This window comes from Magnolia sinica, chromosome 19, assembly GCF_029962835.1.
Source record: "Magnolia sinica isolate HGM2019 chromosome 19, MsV1, whole genome shotgun sequence".
NCBI lineage: Eukaryota > Viridiplantae > Streptophyta > Magnoliopsida > Magnoliales > Magnoliaceae > Magnolia > Magnolia sinica.
Window position 1 is genome coordinate 64,966,776 of NC_080591.1, and position 21,866 is coordinate 64,988,641.

The 21,866-nt window shown below is 38.9% G+C and overlaps 1 long non-coding RNA gene across 4 annotated transcripts; it reads right to left on the bottom strand.

Annotated features, from left to right (window-relative positions):
• Positions 1 to 8,586: 8,586 nt before the first annotated feature.
• LOC131235306 (uncharacterized) lies at positions 8,587 to 21,270 on the bottom strand. 4 transcript variants are annotated; one of them, XR_009166049.1, is made up of 6 exons: positions 19,994 to 21,270; positions 19,857 to 19,922; positions 19,621 to 19,754; positions 19,298 to 19,417; positions 9,551 to 9,667; positions 8,587 to 9,338 (listed from the first exon to the last, which is right to left on the bottom strand). It is a non-coding gene; the product is annotated as an uncharacterized LOC131235306 (long non-coding RNA). The 4 variants fall into 4 exon arrangements; XR_009166048.1 differs by lacking the exon at positions 19,857 to 19,922 and having other exon boundaries at positions 19,994 to 21,268; XR_009166050.1 differs by lacking the exons at positions 19,298 to 19,417; positions 19,857 to 19,922 and having other exon boundaries at positions 19,994 to 21,032.
• Positions 21,271 to 21,866: the final 596 nt, after the last annotated feature.

The following is a 21,866-nucleotide window of genomic DNA, read 5'->3' on the forward strand; positions in this document are numbered from 1 at the left end:
TTGTGGACTCGATTCGATACACAACTTCAAATTAGCAATGCTTCAGACTGATGGGCAAACCGAGGTTATGAATTGTAAGTTAGGAAACCTCCTTCACTGTATTTCAGGAGAAAAACCAAAGCAATGGGATTTGGCCTTGTCTTAAGCAGAGTTTACATTTAAAAACATGATGAACCACTTAACAGGGAAATCGCCGTTCCAGATTATCTATGGACGAGTGCCTTGCCACACATTTGACTTGGTCCCTCTGCCCAAACTCCCAGGCACAAGCATTGCAGCAAAACATATGACAGACAAGATCATGGGCATCCACACAGAAGTGCAGACTAAGCTACATGCCTTAAATGAGAAGTACAAGGAACAAGCGGATAAGCATTGGTGACAAAAGGTGTTCAAGGTGGGTGACCGCGTTATAGTCTATTTGCGTAAAGAGAAATTTCCGACTGGAACGTATAACAAGTTGAAGAATAAGAAGATTGGACCCATCTTAATCATCCGAAAGATCAATGACAATGCTTATGTTGTTGATCTTCCAGATGACATGGTGATCGAACAGACTTTCAATGCCGCGGACCTTACCGAGTATCATGAACTAGAGCAGGATGAGAACTTGAGGATGAGTTCTTTTGAAGTAGAGCGGATTGATTTAGAGTGGGTCACGGACAATTTTATGGCCAAGATGGATTAGAAAAGGCTCGGTCGACGACAGAAGTGATCCGAACTGTTAGACCTTGGATCGAGCGTATCTCACAATCCAGAATGAGTTATTGAAAAGGCCAAGCTATATGTCCTAGATAGGGGGGGGGGGAGTGAATAGGATTATGCCAAATTAAATCTTTAACAGTGGAATTTAAATGAATAAAGGAAAGATAGCACTTTAAACAAATCATAGTATGGAAATGTAAAGCAACCTCAAAATTCAAGTCTTGAGAGGTTGATATAAATGTTGTTCTAAGGACAACCTTGCACCATAAAAACCAAGGGTTTATGGGAGGACAACCTTACTAGAATGGTTTAAGTATCAATATCTCAAATTGAAGAGGAATAAAAAGTAAATAGCAAGAATGGAAGTCTAAACTATTACAACATTCCCCACAATGCTTGAAATGTAAATATAACAACATTCACATCCACACATACATCCCAAAACTTTGAATGATAAAAGATATAGCAAATAAACAAATATTCAAATCACAAGACATAAAGAATTATAGTGGTTCACCTGTGTGTTCGCTAACTGTTAAATAACAGCCACGTAGCTTGCTACTCCACTCCTAATATCCTCACACAGGGGATATTAGCGTTCACTATGAAAATAAGTTTTTCTTAGGTTCACCTAAAACCCTCATAATTGTGTCTTTCTAATGGGCTTACACAATTCAAAAACCCCATACTCTGAGTTTTCTGGCTCTTCTTAGATAACCAAGACTAAGAGATTTTTCTGGCTTAATCTCAAAGAAACCAAAAGCATAAAAAATTTACACAAATGTAAAATACCTGGATTTCTCCTTTTGTAGCAGCCCGGAAGAACCAAATCGGAGTAAAAGTTCGAATAGAGAAGTTCAATGTCTAATACTCACGTTTAAATGGTTCTAGCACTATAAGAAAAATGGGCAAAGGCTATGGTAAAAAACCGTAGCAAAAGCCCTTTTGCTATGGATATGATCCGTAGCACGTTCGCCGCTATTGGTGGGGTAGCTAAAGGTCTAGCTACAGACTATATCCGTAGCAATAGATACCAATAGCTATGGATATAGTCCGTAGCAATAGATACCAATCGCTATGGATTATATCCGTAGCAATAGATACCAATAGCTACGGATTTTATCCATAGCAATACCTTTAGCTACCCCACCAATAGCGACGGACGTACTACGGATATGTCCGTAGCAATAGATACCAATTGCACCAATAATATCTGTAACAATAAATACTAATAGTTACGGACAAAAGCCATAGCTATAGCTACGGATTATATTTGTAGCTATTTTTTAAAAAATTGTAATAATACGACCTGCTTCCATTGCAAGAACCTGCTGTGATTGATAACTCATCTAAGCTTAATGCTAATAGAAATAATACATAAAATGCAATCAGAAAGAAATGAAACGATGTGTTTATTACAAATAGTAATCAAATCATACAATGCTTCCTACATTCACATTTCTAAATAAACAATACTTCACTTTGCTCAACCTATCATAAGAATTACAACTAACGTGTGCCCTCATGTGCAAGAAACAAATACACTCCAACACAGTAAAAACCCTCCACATGCATTCAATAATGCTCACATTTTTACAGAATTTTCTTCCTTCAGACGGTCAATTTCAGCAAATGTAGAAGATAGAGCTTCTTCTTTCCTTGAAACTACAGATGTAACTTCTGTGGACTTCGACACAAGATCACTTTCAAGTTCTGAAACCCTTCCCTTGAGTAAAATGAATTTCATCGTAGTTTGTCAGCCTGTATAAAACAACATTTGTAGACACAATCAAACAAGCATGCCTTTGTACACATCTTAAAAGGAAGAAAGACAAAAAAAAAACACTTATATATGAAGAAATAAAAAATGTAAGTACAAATCTTTTTAACTATGAAAAAATCCAACATGAGTAATTTGTTTAAACCTAGGATGGACTTTTAAACTCAAAACATAGGTTTAGGTTAAGGTTTAGGTTATAGGTTTAGGTTAAGGTTATAGGTTTAGGTTTAGGCTATAGGTTATAGGTTATAGGTTATAGCTTTAGGGAATTGAGAATAGGTTAAGGTTTAGGTTTAGGAAATCGGGTTTGGGTTCGGGATCGGGTTTAGGTTTGGGTTTTCAAGTTTAGGTTTAGGTTTAGGTTAGGGAGTTGAGATTAGGATTAGGTGTAGGTTTAGATTTAGGTTAGGGAGTTGAGATTAGGATTATGTATAGGTTTAGGTTTAGGAATTTGAGAATACATTTAAGTTTTAAGTTTAGGTTTAGGTTTTGAGGTTATAGGTTTAAGTTATAGGTTTAGGTTTAGGTTAAGGTTAGGTTATAGGTTATAAGTTTAGGTTATAGGTTATAGGTTTTGGTTTAGGTTTAGGTTTAGGTTTAGGTTAAGGTTATAGGTTATAGATTAAAGCTTTAGGGAATTGAGAATAGGTTAAGGTTTAGGTTTAGGAAATCGGGTTCGGGTTTGAGATCAGGTTTAGTTTGGGTTTTGAAGTTTAGGTTTAGGTTAAGGAGTTGAGATTAGGATTAGGTGTAGGTTTAGGTTTAAGGATTTGAGAATACACTTAGGTTTTAGGTTTAGGTTTAGGTTTTAGGTTTAGGTTTTATAGGTTTAGGTTAGGTTTAGGTATAGGTTATAGGTTATAACTTTAGGGAATTTAGAATAGGTTAAGGTTTAGGTTTAGGAAATCAGGTTCGGGTTTGGGATCGGGTTTAGGTTTGGGTTTTCAAGTTTAGGTTTAGGTTGGGGAGTTGATATTAGGATTAGGTGTAGGTTTAGGTTTAAGGATTTGAGAATATATATAGGTTTTAGGTTAGGTTTAGGTTTTAGTTTATAGGTTTAGGTTTAGGTTTTAGTTATAAGTTTAGGTTATAGGTTATAGGTTATAGGTTAAGGTTTAGGTTATAGGTTTTGGTTTAGGTTAAGGTTATAGGTTTAGGTTTAGGTTAAGGTTTAGGTTTAGGTTTAGGTTAGGTTTAGGTTATAGGTTTAGGTTAGGTTTAGGTTTAGGTTATAGGTTATAGGTTATAGTTTTAGGGAATTGAGAATAGGTTAAGGTATAGGTTTAGGAAATCGGGTTCGGGTTCGGGATTGGGTTTAGGTTTGGGTTTTCAAGTTTAGGTTTAGGTTAAGTAGTTGAGATTAGGATTAGGTGTAGGTTTAGGTTTAAGGATTTGAGAATACATTTAGGTTTTAGGTTTAGGTTTAGGTTTTAGGTTTAGGTTAAGGTTATAGGTTTAGGTTAGGTTTAGGTGTAGGTTATAGGTTATAGGTTATAGCTTTAGGGAATTGAGAATAGGTTAAGGTTTAGGTTTAGGAAATCAGGTTCGGGTTCGGGATCGGGATCGGGTTTAGGTTTGGGTTTTCAAGTTTAGGTTTAGGTTTAGGTTAGGGAGTTGAGATTAGGATTAGGTGTAGGTTTAGGTTTAGGGATTTGAGAATACATTTAGGTTTTAGGTTTAGGTTTAGGTTTTAGGTTATAGGTTAAGGTTATAGGTTTTGGTTTAGGTTTAGGTTTAGGTTTTAGGTTTAGGTTAAGGTTATAGGTTTAGGTTAGGTTTAGGTTTAGGTTATAGGTTATAGGTTATAGGTTATAGCTTTAGGGAATTGAGAATAGGTTAAGGTTTAGGTTTAGGAAATCAGGTTCGGGTTCGGGATCGGGTTTAGGTTTGGGTTTTCAAGTTTAGGTTTAGGTTAGGGAGTTGAGATTAGGATTAGGTGTAGGTTTAGGTTTAGGGATTTGAGAATACATTTAAGTTTTAGGTTTAGGTTTAGGTTTTAGGTTATAGGTTTAGGTTTAGGTTTTAGGTTTAGGTTAAGGTTAGGTTATCGGTTATAAGTTTAGGTTATAGGTTATAGGTTATAGGTTAAGGTTTAGGTTATAGGTTTTGGTTTAGGTTAAGGTTATAGGTTTTGGTTTAGGTTTAGGTTAGGTTTAGGTTATAGGTTTAGGTTAGGTTTAGGTTTAGGTTATAGGTTATAGGTTATAGGTTATAGTTTTAGGGAATTTAGAATAGGTTAAGGTTTAAGTTTAGGAAATCGGGTTTGAGTTCGGGATCGGGTTTAAGTTTGGGTTTTCAAGTTTAGGTTTAGGTTAAGTAGTTGAGATTAGGATTAAGTGTAAGTTTAGGTTTAAGGAATTGAGAATACATTTAGGTTTTAGGTTTAGGTTTAGGTTAGGTTTAGGTGTAGGTTATAGGTTATAGGTTATAGGTTGTAGCTTTAGGGAATTGAGAATAGGTTAAGGTTTAGGTTTAAGAAATCAAGTTCGGGTTTGAGATCAGGTTTAAGTTTGGGTTTTCAAGTTTAGGTTTAAGTTTAGGTTAGGGAGTTGAGATTAGGATTAGGTGTAGGTTTAGGTTTAGGGATTCGAGAATACATTTAGGTTTTAGGTTATAGGTTAAGGTTATAGGTTTTGGTTTAGGTTTAGGTTTAGGTTTTAGGTTTAGGTTAAGGTTATAGGTTTAGGTTAGGTTTAGGTTTAGGTTATAGGTTATAGGTTATAGGTTATAGCTTTAGGGAATTGAGAATAGGTTAAGGTTTAGGTTTAGGAAATCGGGTTTAGGTTTGGGTTTTCATGTTTAGGTTTAGGTTTAGGTTAAGTAGTTGAGATTAGGATTAGGTGTAGGTTAATATTTTGGGATTTGAGAATACATTTAGGTTTTAGGTTTAGGTTTAGGTTTTAGGTTATAGGTTTTCGTTTAGGTTTAGGTTTAGGTTTTAGGTTTAGGTTAAGGTTTTAGGTTATAGGTTATAGGTTACGTTTTAGGTTATAGGTTTTGGTTTAGGTTAAGGTTATAGGTTTAGGTTTAGGTAAGGTTTAGGTTATAGGTTTAGGTTATAGGTTGTAGGTTATAGGGAATTGAGAATGGGTTAAGGTTTAGGTTTAGGAAATCGGGTTCGGGTTCGGGATTGAGTTTAGGTTTGGGTTTTCAAGTTTAGGTTTAGGTTAAGTAGTTGAGATTAGGATTAGGTGTAGGTTTAGGTTTAAGAATTTGAGAATACATTTAGGTTTTAGGTTTAGGTTTAGGTTTTAGGTTTAGGTTAAGGTTATAGGCTTAGGTTAGGTTTAGGTGTAGGTTATAGGTTATAGGTTATAGGTTATAGGTTAGGTTTAGGTTTAGGTTATAGGTTAAGGTTTAGGTTTAGGTTATAGGTTATAGGTTAAGGTTTAGGTTTAGGTTATAGGTTTAGGGTGTGGTTTAGGTTAAGGGTGTGGTTCCTGCAAATACAGATATAAACACGGCCTGCTCCAATTGGCCAGGCCCTTCCAATGCTGTCCATAGGAAATTGACAGCTTCATCATGGTCATAACAGTGGTTCTCACCTTCTAAGGACCCTCGCTTAACATTCGGATAACTCCGACGCACATCCGGATCTGCTTCATCAATTTTGAGATAATATATAAACATGGGCCTGTCCAAATGGCCAGGCCACCCATATTGTTGTCCATAGGAAATGGACAACTTCATCATGATCATAACAGCGGTTCCCACCTTCCAGGGACCCCCGCTCAACATCCGAATAGCTCCGACACACATTCGGATCTTCTTTATCAATTTCGAGATAATATATAAACATGGGCCTATCCAAATGGCCAGGCCACTTTATCAATGAATCATATAGTATGAAGGAAAGATGACTCACCAATTTAGCTAGCAAGGAGAGAAAGTGTGAGTGCTTGGAATGTCGCCCTTTCTTTGTATAATGGATGCATTTCCACAATGCAATCTGAGAATGAGTAAGTTTTTTAGTTTCTTCGACAATGCATATGGGCACAGATTTACATATAAAGATTTTAAAGATTATAAAACAGAGTAAATGATTATATTAACTTCTAAGTATCAATTAAGAAGAAAAATATAAATGATGATGGGAAAGAAATCTCGATATATTAAATTATTGAAGAACAATGAGACATACCAAGACTACAGTTGCCCAGAGTAAGATAACTGCACCAATGTTGTACCTAGCTGCATTGACAGTACAAAAAAATTATACGAATGAAATGACAAAAAGCCAGGATATCATGGACTAAGAGGAAGATGAGTACCCTCAAGAAAAAACTCATGCCAAGCATATTTAATGCGACGAACTTTCATTATGTCTTTGGTTGGCTTCACCAAAGGTTTTATCTGCACTAGCAGGACAGATTAATAAACAACACCCATAAAATAGAAATTTACTTGGATATAAAAGCTGAATGCCAATTTGCAACACAGAAGCAACAACTAGAAAATTTTGTATTTGAAAATATAAATAAAGAGCTAAAATTTAGGTACATCTGAGTGAAAAAATAACCATTTAAAAGATAGAATAAATAGTTAAAAACTTTACCATTTCAATATTGAACCTTATAATGGCAATATTGATCTGTGGGGGCTAAAAATACATCAGCCTGCATATAAAAATCTCAAGTTAGTTGGGCCTTTGAGGTCCTCAAATGATAGTGGAAGAAGCCAGAAAACTATTGAAATTAACCATCAAGTATTTTAAAAATCCCTCTCAGAAAATGAAGGAAAAGTACACAACTCATCTTGATGCCCATTCTCCCTCCTCCTTTACCCGGGCTTGAGACCGACAATGTAAGGAGTTGCATTGGTGGAGTTAAAAAGGGGCTTAGGCTCCATTTGATTTGTGACGACCAAATGGAGTCTAATATGTTTAAATATAGAGTATAAAATTCATTCAAAATTATAAAAACCAAACCAAACAACATAAGGTGAAACCAAGACCATGAGCTAGACCCTCTCTTCTCATTTTCATCTGGGACATGTATCTTGAATTGATCTGTGGGAGAAATTTTGATTTACAGTTCGAAGATTATTGGAATGCTCTTAGAGATGGACAATTCTAAACTGCTGCTGCTATTGGAGTTGCCAAAATCGTTGGCTGCCAAAGTTGAAGAAGTGGTACAAGTACTCAAACTCTCAATGGCCAAAGTTAATGGTGGTCAAGACACTCTTCATCCCAATTACTTATCAGCTGAGGTTACCATCAACTAAAACTAAAAAGGGAGACAGTGATGGAAACTACCTCTCTCTCTCTCTCTCTCTCTCTCTCTCTCTCTCTCTCTTTTCTTTCTTTTTCTTTAGTAGAGGTTCTGTTTTGCAGTCTAGGATTGAGAGTTCGTTACCAAAATGAATTTTGTAGACCATTGGTTTTCATAACCTTTTTCTTTTAATGCTTTTTCATAGTTTTTACCCATTTTTTTTTTTTTTGGTGATGTTCCAAGAGTTCCAACGATTCTTTGATTCTGGATCTTTTAATGCAATGAACAATGAGAGATAAGAGCTTTTAGAGACTTGCAAAATCAAATAGATATTTTCTATCCTTTTTTTCCCCTGTTCCCTCTTTTATCATATGCATGTGAGGCTGAATAAATGCATGCATACCAAATCAATACATATTTTGATATAGGTTAAGAATAGCAGTATTCAAAATCATGATTCATTAAATTACTTATCTTGAATGTATCACTTATAAAGATTCCGCAGTACAATACTAAAATTCTTATCACCATGGATTGAATGTATCACCTGTAGCACCATTAAAGTCAAATATTGGTTCATATTAACATGATATAGCTCATTTTTTTCCACCTTTGAATGTTAAGATAAGAATAATCTATAAATGGAAGAACCTATAATTCTAAAAAAGAAAAAATAAAATCAGAAATTTTGGAGAGATTGAAGAGGGATAAACACAAACCACAGAAATGAAAGAAGGAAAAAAAATCAATCTTAATATGATCGTGCTGTTTTTTTTTTTTTTTTTTTTTTGTATATATTACACACACGCACACACACACACACACACACACACCCCACATGAGCAGTCGAAGCCATGATCTCAGTGGCTACCAAATCTCTGGTTGACATCATTCATCCGTTTTGACATCTCATTTTAGGGCATAAACCTCAAATGAAGCAGATCCAAATCTCTGGTTGACCATACAAGCAAAAAACAGTGGTGATTGACCATTAAAAATAGTGGTGATTGAAGCATCAGTTTTATAACCATATTCTTGGATTGAAATAGAACTGTGTAGATTGTGGTATCTTGTGACATCCAAGTAAATGAGGTGACATCCAACTGTTACCATATTCTTGGATTGAATGAATTGTATTACTGTATGATGACATGCTTAAAAACAAACTGATCTACTTTACCAGTAATGCTGAGTCCACACCGAATGGGGATCGTAATTTTCCATAATGTTGACAATATATTTTCAGCAGAGAAAGAAGCAACCTCAAAAGCTCCCCCTTTATGAAGTCCATGTTGGGAGATTGGCAGTTTGCAATCCTATCATCAGTCCATTTATTTATGGTTGCAGTATTTCCACCAACTAGTGGGCCGGGAAAGGATTGCTAGCAAAAGCATGAAAATAATCACAAGCGCCGCTCCCAATGCTTGCAGAATGATGTGTTTATAGGGAAGGGACATGATATTTCAGGTTTGAATGTTTTCATGCAGTTACATTTTTATCCAACCATTAGAAGTTTACAAAGACAAACAAGAACTCTTGAAATTTTGCAAGATTTTCACAGAATGATCAAGAAATGAGATAATTAGCCATACCCGAGAAGCTTCTTCCCTAAAATATAACCAAAGATGAACCCCAAAACGAATCTAAATTCAAAGATACAATGCGTAGGCAACTAGTCAGTCAAAACAAGAAGTACATAACCACACAACTAGAATGTCATCCAAGCACTCAAATTCAAAAAAAAATCAAACTTGAGACAGTTTTCTCTATCTTTCTCTCTCTAACTTCCAAGAGTGGTAGAGCTTCAAGCTAATCATTGATGCTACTAAGAAAACAAAGGAGCCTACACTCACACCTGCACATAGAAGCCTAGAAACATCCCTGCTAAGTTAACTTGTTCACCATTACCACCAGCCACTTTCCCCTCAAACAGAGTAATTTGATTCGGTCCAACATCTCTTCCCTTGCCAACCTATTAAAGTCAAGTAAGCAAATATTCCAACACTATAAACACATCACAGGATAATTAAAAATTATAGTCAGGGTCCCACCCGCATCACAGGATCTAGGGTTGCAGCTAACTCATGTTCGACATTTTTAGCTTTACCGACAATTTTTCAACTGGGCCCACAACTCAACTGGTGGTGACCGAGGTTGCCTTGCTATGGACAAACCATGCCCTAAAATCTCATTCGCTTCAATGTCCAACTGAGTTGGGTCAAAACAGCAAGAAGGGAGTAGATTTATTAAAATTTCATTGGTCCTATTTATTAAAATGGAATTATAGGAGATCCACAGTATGTATAATATACTCGGTTTTCAATTTTGTACAAGTGACCCATGGTTCAGCAGTCCCATACATTGGAGGATCAAAAGAGACCACAGTGAGGCAGGAAATCTTAACAGATTGCACCTATTCTTAAACATTTGTTCAAATTGGAATGATTAGATGAAACAGACATTTGTCTAGATTTAAATGTTCCCTCCACAAAACATCTAAAAATTCAGACCAGAGGATGATAAAAAAAAAAAGCAATGTATAACCATATCCTATTACAAAGCAGATTATATAGTCATACAACAGCACCCACGTCAAAATTTATATATCATATCCTCCGTTCATTCGAGTTGCTTGAGTAGACTTGTTAGCAGCATATAACAACAAAGGGGAATGGTCAGTTTGGAAGTCTTGGCTATCCATCAAGTTGTGGCAGATGATGTGCTGCCATAGCTCGGTAGACCATGCATCTGGTTTTCCCCGTCTGCCTAAGATACAGATTGTGTGGTTTGGCAATCTGTTCCTTTTTTTTCAAGATATTATATCCAAATAGGCCATAAATCTAGCTGAAGGTAAGTGGACTGAAACATGCACCATGCTGCAAGTCAGACCCAGTCTGTCTATCTTGAGGATCCCACCATGCTCTGTCATAAGACTCAGGCCTACCAACTTAAAAGGTAGGCAACCAATTTTTATTAGTCGTCAACTAGTTTTGTTAACTGTGGCCCAACTATTTTGTTAATCAATCTAAATTTTTTTTTGGAAGAGCATCCACATCTACACTTTGATACACTTGAAAATCTTGCATAGTTTGGATCAATAGAGTCATTTGCACATGCAAATCATCATGCTTTGCCAGATAATCAAATAACTCAAAAAAGAAAAAGGAGGAGATTGCCAATCTTACATCATCTAATTCATCCATGGAGAGGACCAAGGACTACACTAATATGATCAAGTGACTAAAAAATACAGTACAAACGTTCCATAATTTCAAGAAAAGTCGGATGATCATACAGTACAATATCAATTCAAATTCTTCATATATGAAAGATGAACATGGCATTTTGAAGAAATTCCAGAAAGATTCATGGTTAAAAAAAACACTATACCTATATACCCACCAACCATATGCTCATAACTATGATGTGCTAGATTTCAAAAATGCAAAAGACATCACATAATTTCTCAATGAAACATACACTTGAAATAGTATCTCACTTGGAATTATTGTTTCAACCCAGTAGTTCATGGCTAACAACAACCAGTTAAACATATCCAATGAGGAACATTATGGGGATGTTCCAGCCACAATGTGGCCAAAGTGTGAACTATTGAGACTACCAAAAGTCATGATTTTCAAGCTACAGTACATACGAACCAATGCATGTAAGTGGGACAAATGGGAAGGCACCAAGTGTAAGCCCCGTATCCTAGACCGTACTATTCTGTCAACTTCCGAGGTCTTCCTGGTCGAATTTTGGCAACATTTGACCCTTAACCGGCATTTGTACGCGATCCTGATTCACACGTCGTCAACCCGAGTCAACTCAACCCAAGATGTGTACCCTAGCAACCGCGCCGTCGCTGCGGTTCCGATGCCTCGACTCGCGCGCTGATCCGATACCCTGGCCAGGAGATGCGGGACAGCGTTTGGTGCAAAGAAAACACCGCACGTGCGAATTAAGAGAGAATCTCTACGAGATGTCACATCAATCAATCAACCCATCAATCCCATCATGTCAAGTACAGGTCACCTTTCACTCATTCCCAAGCAACCACCAAAGTCAAAAAGTTCTTACAAGCCTATACTTTTCTTACACCATTTGCCACAAAAGTCAAAAGAAGCCTTACACACTCATCCCTCTCTCTCCCATCCATCACTCCATCACACATCACCCATCTCTATTTACAAGTGTCTCTCTCATTTTCAAACTCATCCCCAAACAAGAGAGAAAGCACCATATGTATGAGCCTTTCCAAGCATTCCCAAGCAACAAAGGTGGCCCACTTTCCTACCCCTTCATCTCCCATCTCAACCATCCAAACCTCATCTCCTCCATTAGAATCAAAGCTAAGGAGCTAAGGAAGCCTAGGGTGTAAGAAGAAGCCTGTGGGTGATTTTGGATTTTTGTTTTTCCTTCATTTATTTGATTTAAGGGCCCACTTATGGTGGGACCCACCTTGATGTCGGCTTTGTACCAAAGAGGGGCCCACAGTGGCAGGGCCCCTCCATCTTTGTCGGCGTCTTTCTCTTCCTCTCTCCTTCTATGATTATGGCCCACCTAGAATGTATGTATTTCATCCATGCCATCTATCGGTTGACCTCATTTATGTGGGACTCACCATGATGTTTTTATGCCATCCCAACCGTCCATAGGGGACCCATCTTGTGGTGGCCACCAGTGGGGTTGGCTGACAGTGAAGTGTGATATGATGTGGGCCCACCCAGCCTCATGGCTCAGGTGGCAGGAGTGAAAGATGCCTCATTTCAACACCTGGGGGTCTTGGTATTGATCCCTGTGAAGGTGGCTAACATGGTTGTGTGCTGACATGAGTGTGCTAACATGGTGTGTGCTGTTAGGGGTGTGGGTGATAGTGGGGTCTATGGGACCCCATCCACGCCATCCATCCATTTTGGCGGGCCACACCATGGTGTGTGCGCTTCATCCAAACCGTCCGCCACCCAGGACGGTGGGACCCACATTCGTGTGGGGCCCTCCTCGACACCCTGATCCATAGCTCGATTGGTAGACTGAGTGAAAGATACCTCGTTTCAACGTGGGGCCAGGCCCTAGCACAACTAGCAGACTGAGTGAAGATACCTCGCTGTAACACCGAGGTCGTGGTACGGTTCCCTAGTAAGGGTGGCCGTACGTGGGACCCACCTAAGTTTTGGGTGCGTCTGAAACTTGGTCTGGCCAGTCATTCAAGTGGGACACTCACAATGGGTGGGCTGGATTTGCGAACCCCATCTCGGTAGGCCCAATAAACAATTATGAATGTTTTAAATGGAGGGTAGCTGCTCTCAACTGTTGTATCTGGTGCGGCCCACACAAGTCACAGACTGACTTGATTTTTTGAGACCTAGGCCCACGCTGGAATGGTGCATCTGACTGATGGGTTAGATGTTTGGCAAACATCAACGATGGGGCCCACACAGCTCGACGAGCTCGCTATACCCTTTTCCCATATATATATATATATATATATATATATGGTGGGCCCTACATGGAACCCACCTCTTGTGTCTCTGCTTGTGTCAGAGAAGGAAAAAGAAAAAGAAAAAGAAAAAAAGTAAAGAAAAAGGAAAAGAAAAAAAGTAAAGAAAAAGGAAAAGAAAAGAGGAGAGGCAGCCACGTGCTGCTCTCTCTCTATCTCCCTCTCTCTATCTCTCTCTGTCTCACTCTCTTAACGTCCAGAGCCCTGTGGGGCCCACCATGATGCACGTGTGATCTGATGGTGGGACCCACACTAGATGTTTGTGTTTCATTCCCCTTGGCATGGACCCTAATGATGTATGTGCTTTATTGACACCGTCCACTAATTGAACGGCGGGGCCCACTATGATGCATGTGTTGTATCCATGCCGTCCAACCATTTGTGAGATCATTTTACAGCATGAAAAATAGTGGTGAGCTAGATCTAAAGTTCAAGTGGACCCCACCAGTTAAGTAGTGTACCGAGTCATCCACCATTCAAACTGGTAATTTCCAATTGTTTTCATTTTATCTATCTCTATGATAACTTATGGATATGTCGGACCTCAAACACATAAGGGTGGGCCCGATTTGATATACATATGATCCATTTGACTAGGCCATTTAAATTGACCCATTTGACTAGGCCCGATGCGATGTACTTGGGGCCCAGTTGGTTAGGCAGATATGATATACGAGGCCGTTGTTGAGGCCACCTTGATATGCATGAGGCCCATATGATTAGGCCCATCTTGATGTAGTTATGGCCCATCCATTGAGGCCCACCTGATATGCATAAGGCCCATGGGTCAAGGCCCAATTGGATGTACACAAGTCCATTCCAATGTGTAACTCTACCATGGTTTAGGTAATGATGTTTTTGATAGTCGTGCCTTGGGAGCAATGCTGGTTTAACGTCCACATTGTAAGTATAATGTTGGTTAAATGTCTACATTACAACTCTCCCTAGGGCCCATTGTTTGGCCCGTACTTGTTATGTGTAGGCCGTCTAGTCCATCTGCGTTGTAAGGATAGTGCATTACATTATAACATGTTTAGTATAGTTCCATAATTCATGATCATACGCATCATATGTATACTTGATATGAGAAATGACTGATCATAGCATATGCCTTCGGGCAGATTGTTTAGGGGCTCCCAAATGAGCAGTGTTGCCCTACATGAGCGCACGATACATGCAGGATTGCCGCATGACTGGATAGTGTGATTCATGCATTCGCATTGTGTGATATGGTACTGTACGCCCTAGCGACATCAGGGTCGTAACCTCCACAGGTATATTGTGGTTGGCAGGATTGGATATCGAAAATCTTGTTCTATATGGGGTGCTATAGATATCCCTGGGTGAAAGTTCCTAAACCCTTATGGTACCAAGAGGTTGCTCCAACGTCTAGACCGAGTGGGTGCATGAGCGCCGAGTGCCGATTACCGGATGGTTGCGCTTTCCACTGTGTCGTGGTCGGTTGGAAGGGGGTGTGGCCTTACTCGCCCGAGAGGAGGGGGCAAAGCTAGGTTGAGTCTGACCAGCTCGAGGAATGGGTCCGCTATCGACGAGCCGAGCCTGATATTAGTAGGCGGATAATGAGGTCTCTTCCACTCACCTTATTGCGCGCGATGGGGCGGCAATCTGGTTGGAGTGTACTAGACTATAACGCCTTGAAATTCGGGGGTCGAGCATAACTCAGCTCCCGAGTTCCAAAACATCACTTATGCAACATATTTAATGATGGATGTATGTTGACTGTATTAGTGCATAAAACATGGAATAGATTAAGCCAAAACACAGATATAATTTAGGGATAAGTGAGGAAAGCAAGCGGAAGACTTATAGAAATATATGTGTACAAGTGTAAATCCCTGAAGTACATTCACCAACCAGGTCGTATGAAAGTGTTACTTAACAAAATTATAAGTATCAAGTTACATCATTTAAATTCCCAAAAAATAATCCCAGCATCGCACGCATCAAACCAAGGCTCGCTAGAACCCGTCTGAAAACTGCATATAAGAGAAGGCAGCCTCATCATCATCCATCTCCCGCTCTGCCTCAGAAGTCGCATCAACATTTGCAACATCAGAACCTAAGACAGAGTCTGGTGGGTGTTTAACACCGCCCCAGAAATGTGGGAGTGAGTGATCAACTCAGTGGAACAATAAGGCACTGGTTAACATGTTATCAGTTCAATCAAACAGTAATGATAAGGCAGAACAATTAAATAAATCCTAAGTACTCTTATTAATGCAAGGATGTATGTAAAATGATGCGTGCCCTCACGCGTACACCCTCAGCGTCTTCATCTTACGTTACGCATGACATCGCCTCAAAGTGCGCCACATCTACAAAGCACATACAAATGCGGTGCATGGATATGATTACCAAGTTGTTATTAGTCCATTTCATACAGCAGGATTGGGAAGCTAAGATACCTTCCTCATATCACCATCCAAACAATGATCCATTCTAGGGTCGTCAGTCCTAGACATCTCATATGATCATATATTTGAGGTCGTAGCAAAGGGCTCGTCACCAATCAATGCACGCCTTTCACACCTTCGCTACTACACTGAGGCTCGTCACCTCAATGCGGTATCCAGGTATGCTCGAGGTCACTACAAAGGGCTCGTCACCAATCAATGTAGGTCGACAGCACGAATATAGTGTCCCATACCACCATAATCGGCTCACGAGTTTAATTGCTCACTGATCACTATGGGAAGGCTCGTCACCCCAACGTAGGCCGACAGCTCGACCACGGTGTCCCATACCACCATGTCCGGCTCATGAGTCTTAGCGGATCAAGGTACCATGGTTATTAGGATTTCACTGGTAAGTTCGGTACCCTAGATTCAAGCAGTAGCGTCCATACATGGTGAACATACATCGGACAATTGGGTTACTTGACGAACTCGACTAGCATGAGCGCACGTTGAATTGAGCGACATAGAGTGCGCAAACACTCCGCGTGGCCAAACCACTGCCGCCAACTCTAATACGGCTCGGGTTCGTCTAATACGTCCTACGTGGCAAAAGCAATCTCAACCACGAACATAGAGTCGATTACCGATTTCCTGGACTAATGCATAGTCCCAAACACCTTACACTACAACAGATATTCATGTTGAATGTAAAACAGTAATGGAACAACAACTTAAATCATGGTACATACGCATCTGAAGAATATTAACTTAACATAAATGTAAGCATATGTAATGCTTGAATTTAAATAACATGGAATGTAACTTGCATAAAGGAAATCATGCACATCAATAGGAGTGTTGAGAATCACTTCTCAACGCCCGCAATTAGTGTAATAAATTACACTTTAGATCATTCATGCATTTCTACAAACACTTAGCATACATGGAACAACATATATGACGTATGTTGTAATACACACCTTTGGATAATTCCTTTTACCAAGGAGTCGTCATACATGCATCTAGCACACATAGATGACAAATAATCATGGCAAACACAAGTGCATATTTTATACGTATACGGTACTTTATAAATACACATAGAATACACAAATCCCAATATAACGCATGCATATCAGGAAAGCAATGTAAACACAACATTTGGCATGTGAAATCTCATCCATAACAAGAATAAATCACTAACTGGCATTGAAAGCCTTGAAAACCATAACCTATACACTTAAAGTCCGCACCTTAAGCAAGGAAAGAAACACCGAACTGATTTAGACGAGTTGTCTTCGTCAACAGCGATAGAATACCCTAAAACAAGGATAGAAATGAGATACAACAACATCAAGACTAAGCTAAGCTCTAACACAAGTTAGGGTTAGGTTAACTTACCCCAAAAAGAACTCAGAACCGTCAGAATAACGATTCAAAGTGAAGGTTCAAGGATGAAGAAGATCAAAGAAGAATCCAAGATGATTCACCAACTTATCTCTCTCACTATCTCTCTCTTTTCCACTCTCTTTCCAAGCTAGGGTTAGAGAAAATTCGTATGGAAAAGAGGGCTAGGGTTTAAGGACTATAAATAGGCCTATTATTGATGAAAATAACCCCAGGGACAAGGTATACTTAGGGTATAACCAAAACCTGCCTCTTACGATCCAACGAAGCACTTCTGGTGGGCCTATAACCACGAAAGGTCGGACTTAAGCTCACTGACCATGGATCTAGGTCAGGCTGAGTTTTCGTACCGACCGGCTCTTCAAATCAACCGTGGCGGACCACACTCAATTCAACGGTCACAGAATCTCGATCAGGTCCACAAGCACTAGGATATGCCTGGGGCCACCTTCCCTGATCAGAGGGTGAAATTGAGTCATAATCCAACGGTCAGATAGCTTAAAATTGTCGCGCAAGCGACACGACTCAGATTTCATAAAAACTTAATAAATTCCAACCGTTCTCACACTCTTCACTCCGAGCTCAATCAAATCGACCCAGAACATCAGATGGACTTGATTTTCGAGGTGATGGTCAAGCCCAACATAGTGACCGCAACAGCCTAAGATCATCGCTATTGAACTTTCGACGCGCGGTCCAGGTCCGATCCAGATCTTTCAAAAATTCTCCAGAACAACTGGATTTAGCGATAGATCTCAGATTTCAGAGTAACGTAGCGCTAACTAATCTATAAGTTTTGAGCCATGCAGATACAATTTAAAGTGATTGATGCGAATTTCATAAGTAATCGAGTATAGCGCTAATTCCCCAAAAACAACTACTTAAGGAAAGATTGGCGCAAAAATTCTAAGGTCGTTACATAGACCCCAGTGATATTCCAGAGTTGAACTGTATTGATATGTGGACTGAGATGAGGAATCGCATGCTTGAGTTGCATTTCGCACCACATGGCCTTGATATGGCTGACATCATTCATGTCTTGTATTGCATGGCCTTGGTACTGCTAATAGCATTTATGGATTCATCAGCATGTTCCGCATTACTCTGATACTGCACAATTATACTACTACCTTGCACACACACTTACACCACCCTCTAAGCTTTTCATAAGCTTATGCACGACCGTTGCGTGCAGGTGACGTTGGAGCACAGCAGCGCTGAGGCAGGAGCACTTTGCAGATCATCTTGGAGCTTTTTGTTTATTATCATTATTTTTCCCTTTATACTCATTATACTTTTAAAGTTTTTGATCATAGTGGAAATGTGATGGAGTTTTTTATTGTTGTTTGTGGGTTATGCCTTTAGTTATGCTTATTACGAATCAAACCGGTAGCATCCCAGGATCGGAACCTGGCGAATGAGTATTGGGAGCCGAGAATGGGGTTCTACGAAGGCTGTCGGTGCTGGATTCGGCGATCGGAAATTTTCTGAGCCCGGTTTCCGAGTTTGGGGAGCGACACCAAGGCCTTCCAACTTTACATGTGCAACACAAATTTTACTACTACTTCCAAAGGCCTAGCGAAAATGGGCAGGAATATGAATAGAAATTCTGCTTTATGCTCAGTAGCCAAGATGGTTACGACACCCCATATTAGAGCACAAGTCATGGACTCAAGTCCATTTGTTGTAGACATTTCAATCTGGCCTCAAATGATATGTAATCCTACCATCTAAAAAAGACAAAAGAGAGTGCTTAAGTCCATTTGATATGTTAAACTTTGAACGATGTTCTGAGTGGCTGTGACATGTAAAACAAAGTGGCTCAAGTATAACAACTATAAGCTAAAGAGAAGATAGGTAGCAAACACACCATCTCAGTGTAGGAAGCAAAGGTACATGGAATTATATGAGATCCTTCACTAATTTTTTATATTCACAATAGTTAAAACATATTTAATTCATCAGAATACTAAATGTATGAGAACGAAAAGGAAAAAGAAAACACATCTACCATCAAAGGAATCCACGATCAATGTTACAACCCAAATAGCAACAATAACAATAATATAAGTGTATATTAATAGACTGGAGATAAAGTGATATAAAGTGCTATATAGAAAGTAATATGTATCAAAACCTTAAAAAACTAACGAGTCCTTATGATTTCCTTATATGTTTGGCAATCTCCGCCCTTATTTTGACAAACTTCTATTTTTATCTACTAAATTTCATAAATTGTCAAAGAAAAATCCAAAAAGAGATGTTGGTGGGCACAAACCATTTTTTTCAGAGTTGAAAACCACATCATGGAGGCTATTAGCAACAACAATCTTGACATGGAAATTGTTGACTTCAGGAATAGGCACAGATTTCACAAACATGTCTTTATGTTTCCATCCTACATTTAAGTCAATCAAGTCAGAAAACACATGATCAATAATAGTGGATCTTAATTTGTGAATATCATTATAATTGTATGGAAATGTTAGATCTAAAATTTCTTATACATAGTAGAATAGGCATGCAAGAAATCTGAACTTCAACAATAAACTTGCATGCGATGTGAAAAGAAAAATGCAAAGAAAGGAGGAGAAGCATCACCGTATACTCCTTCAACCAAGGTGCAATATGTTCTGGTTGTAGATTTGGCTTAAGATATTTATGGCCATCATTGGTTTATATGATGATGAGTACACTTGTTCCTCTCTAAGGCCAAAGTACTGTTAAAAGAAAAGCTAATTCGAAAAAAAAAAAAACATAGAACATTAGAAAAACACATCTAAAACATGCAAATGTTAGGGAAAAAAAAGCTTCTATTCCAGAATGTTGGAAGCTACCATTAGGGGCAAGGCTCTAAATGTGTATCGAGTAGTGTGACATTCATCACCGATATGTGCCATTACCTGGCGGTTTCCAAATGGTAGTTTAAAACTTTTATTATGAGTGCATTCAATATGATGAATCTATCGCTTACAAAGATCTAATGCGAGGAGGCTTCCTAGCTCAGGTGCCAATGTCCCCACAAGATAGGGATCTCGTAAGTTCCTGCAAGCAAAACAAGTCAGGCTACAGAGAAAATCAAACAATGTTAACACCAAAGTAATAGGAGAAATAGCCATTAGAAATTTATCAATCATTCTTACAAAATAAAAAATAAAAAAATCAGTACCTCCACAATCAATAAATAAGAGAACTATAGAAGTTGAATAAGCAACAGATCTACATACAAACCCTATATCTGGAATTGATCCCATAAGAATAGATCTACATCCTTGAATCAATAGATCCCATAGGAATAGATCTACAGCCCTGAATCAATAGATCTCATAGTAATAGATCAGAAAGGTTCTTACTTGAAGCAGAGGACCTGTAACATGGTTTTATCCATGAAGGTTCTTAATTGAAGCATTTCTTCAAACAACTAACATAAAATTGTCGGTGGCCATCGACAACAATGGATATGGCTGCTACTGCCATGGCTACTGCCTAAATTCCAGCCATTGAAAGAGAAAGTGAGAGAGACAAAGATGGAGAGAGAGAGAGAGAGTACCATCCCTAAATTCCAGTCATTGAAAGGGAGAGAGAGAGAGAGAGAGGAGAATAAGAGAGTGGAGCAAAGATTGAGAGAGAGAGAGGGGGTTCGGGAACGAAGAGAGAGAGAAGAATGGGGAACAGAGAGAGAAAGGGAGGAAGATGAGAGAGATGGAGTAGAGATCGGGAGAGTTAGGGTTTGAGAACGGAGAGAGAGAGAGAGAGAGCGATTTTTTGGGCGCGGCTCTGTTTTGAGTGCGCGCCCATTTTTGGGCGTCGATTGGGTAGACGGATCCATGGACGGTCCTGTCAAGGGCTTCGTGGGGCCCACCATGTTGTATTTGGTTTATCCATTCCGTCCATGAATTTTTATAAATAATTTTAGTTCTTGTTGCCAAAATTAAAATATATTGAAGGCCCAAGTGGACCACACCATAGGAAGCACATGTTATTTAATCTTCATGTTTCCTACCGTGTGGTCCACTTGAGCCTTCGATCTAGTTACGTTTTTGTTTCATGCCCTAAAACAATATTTAAAAATATATGGACGACTTAGATATAATATATATATTTTTATAGGCCCTATAGAGCCCCTTACGCCACTGTTAATTATTAATGGTGTGGCAACCTTTTAGCTACGAATTAAAATCGTAGTAAACATAGCTAAGGTTTATATCTATAGCAAACAAGTAACGTGGTCTGAATCCTTTGCCCCCTTTTCTTGTAGTGTAGGTTCTAATTGATTTTAAATTAAATCAAGTTGGGCTAGCTTTATTTGATTTTGATTCCAAGAAGTAGAATATCACAATTCCTCTTTCAAATCAGATTGGAATGAAGAAACAAAATCAAATATAAAAAGCTAACAAAAGAGAATATTAAATATGCACAATGTAGCTTAAAAAGAGCACAAACTTATCTTTTAGAGCGATGCCTTAATTTTACTTTCATAGGATATAAAACTCTGAAATTCGTGCTCTATTTATAGTTGCAGAAATCACATCTACGAATAGTCCTGTGGACACTACGACTGGTCGTAGGACTAACAACATTTTGAAATTTTGAGCGCGATCAGATAAAACTGTTCCACGACTGGTCGTGAGTCCTCTATGACTGGTCGTGACCTGCCCACGACTGGTCGTGAGAAACCAGAATTCATTACTGGAGTTTGAGTCGTAGCTGCAAGACTGGTCGTGAACGAGTCGGCACTGTTTGCACGACCGGTCGAGCAGACTCCAGGACTGGTCGTAGCTCAACCAAAAAATTCAGAAAATTTACAACAACTTAGAACTGGTCATGGAATTTCTTGGACTGGTCGA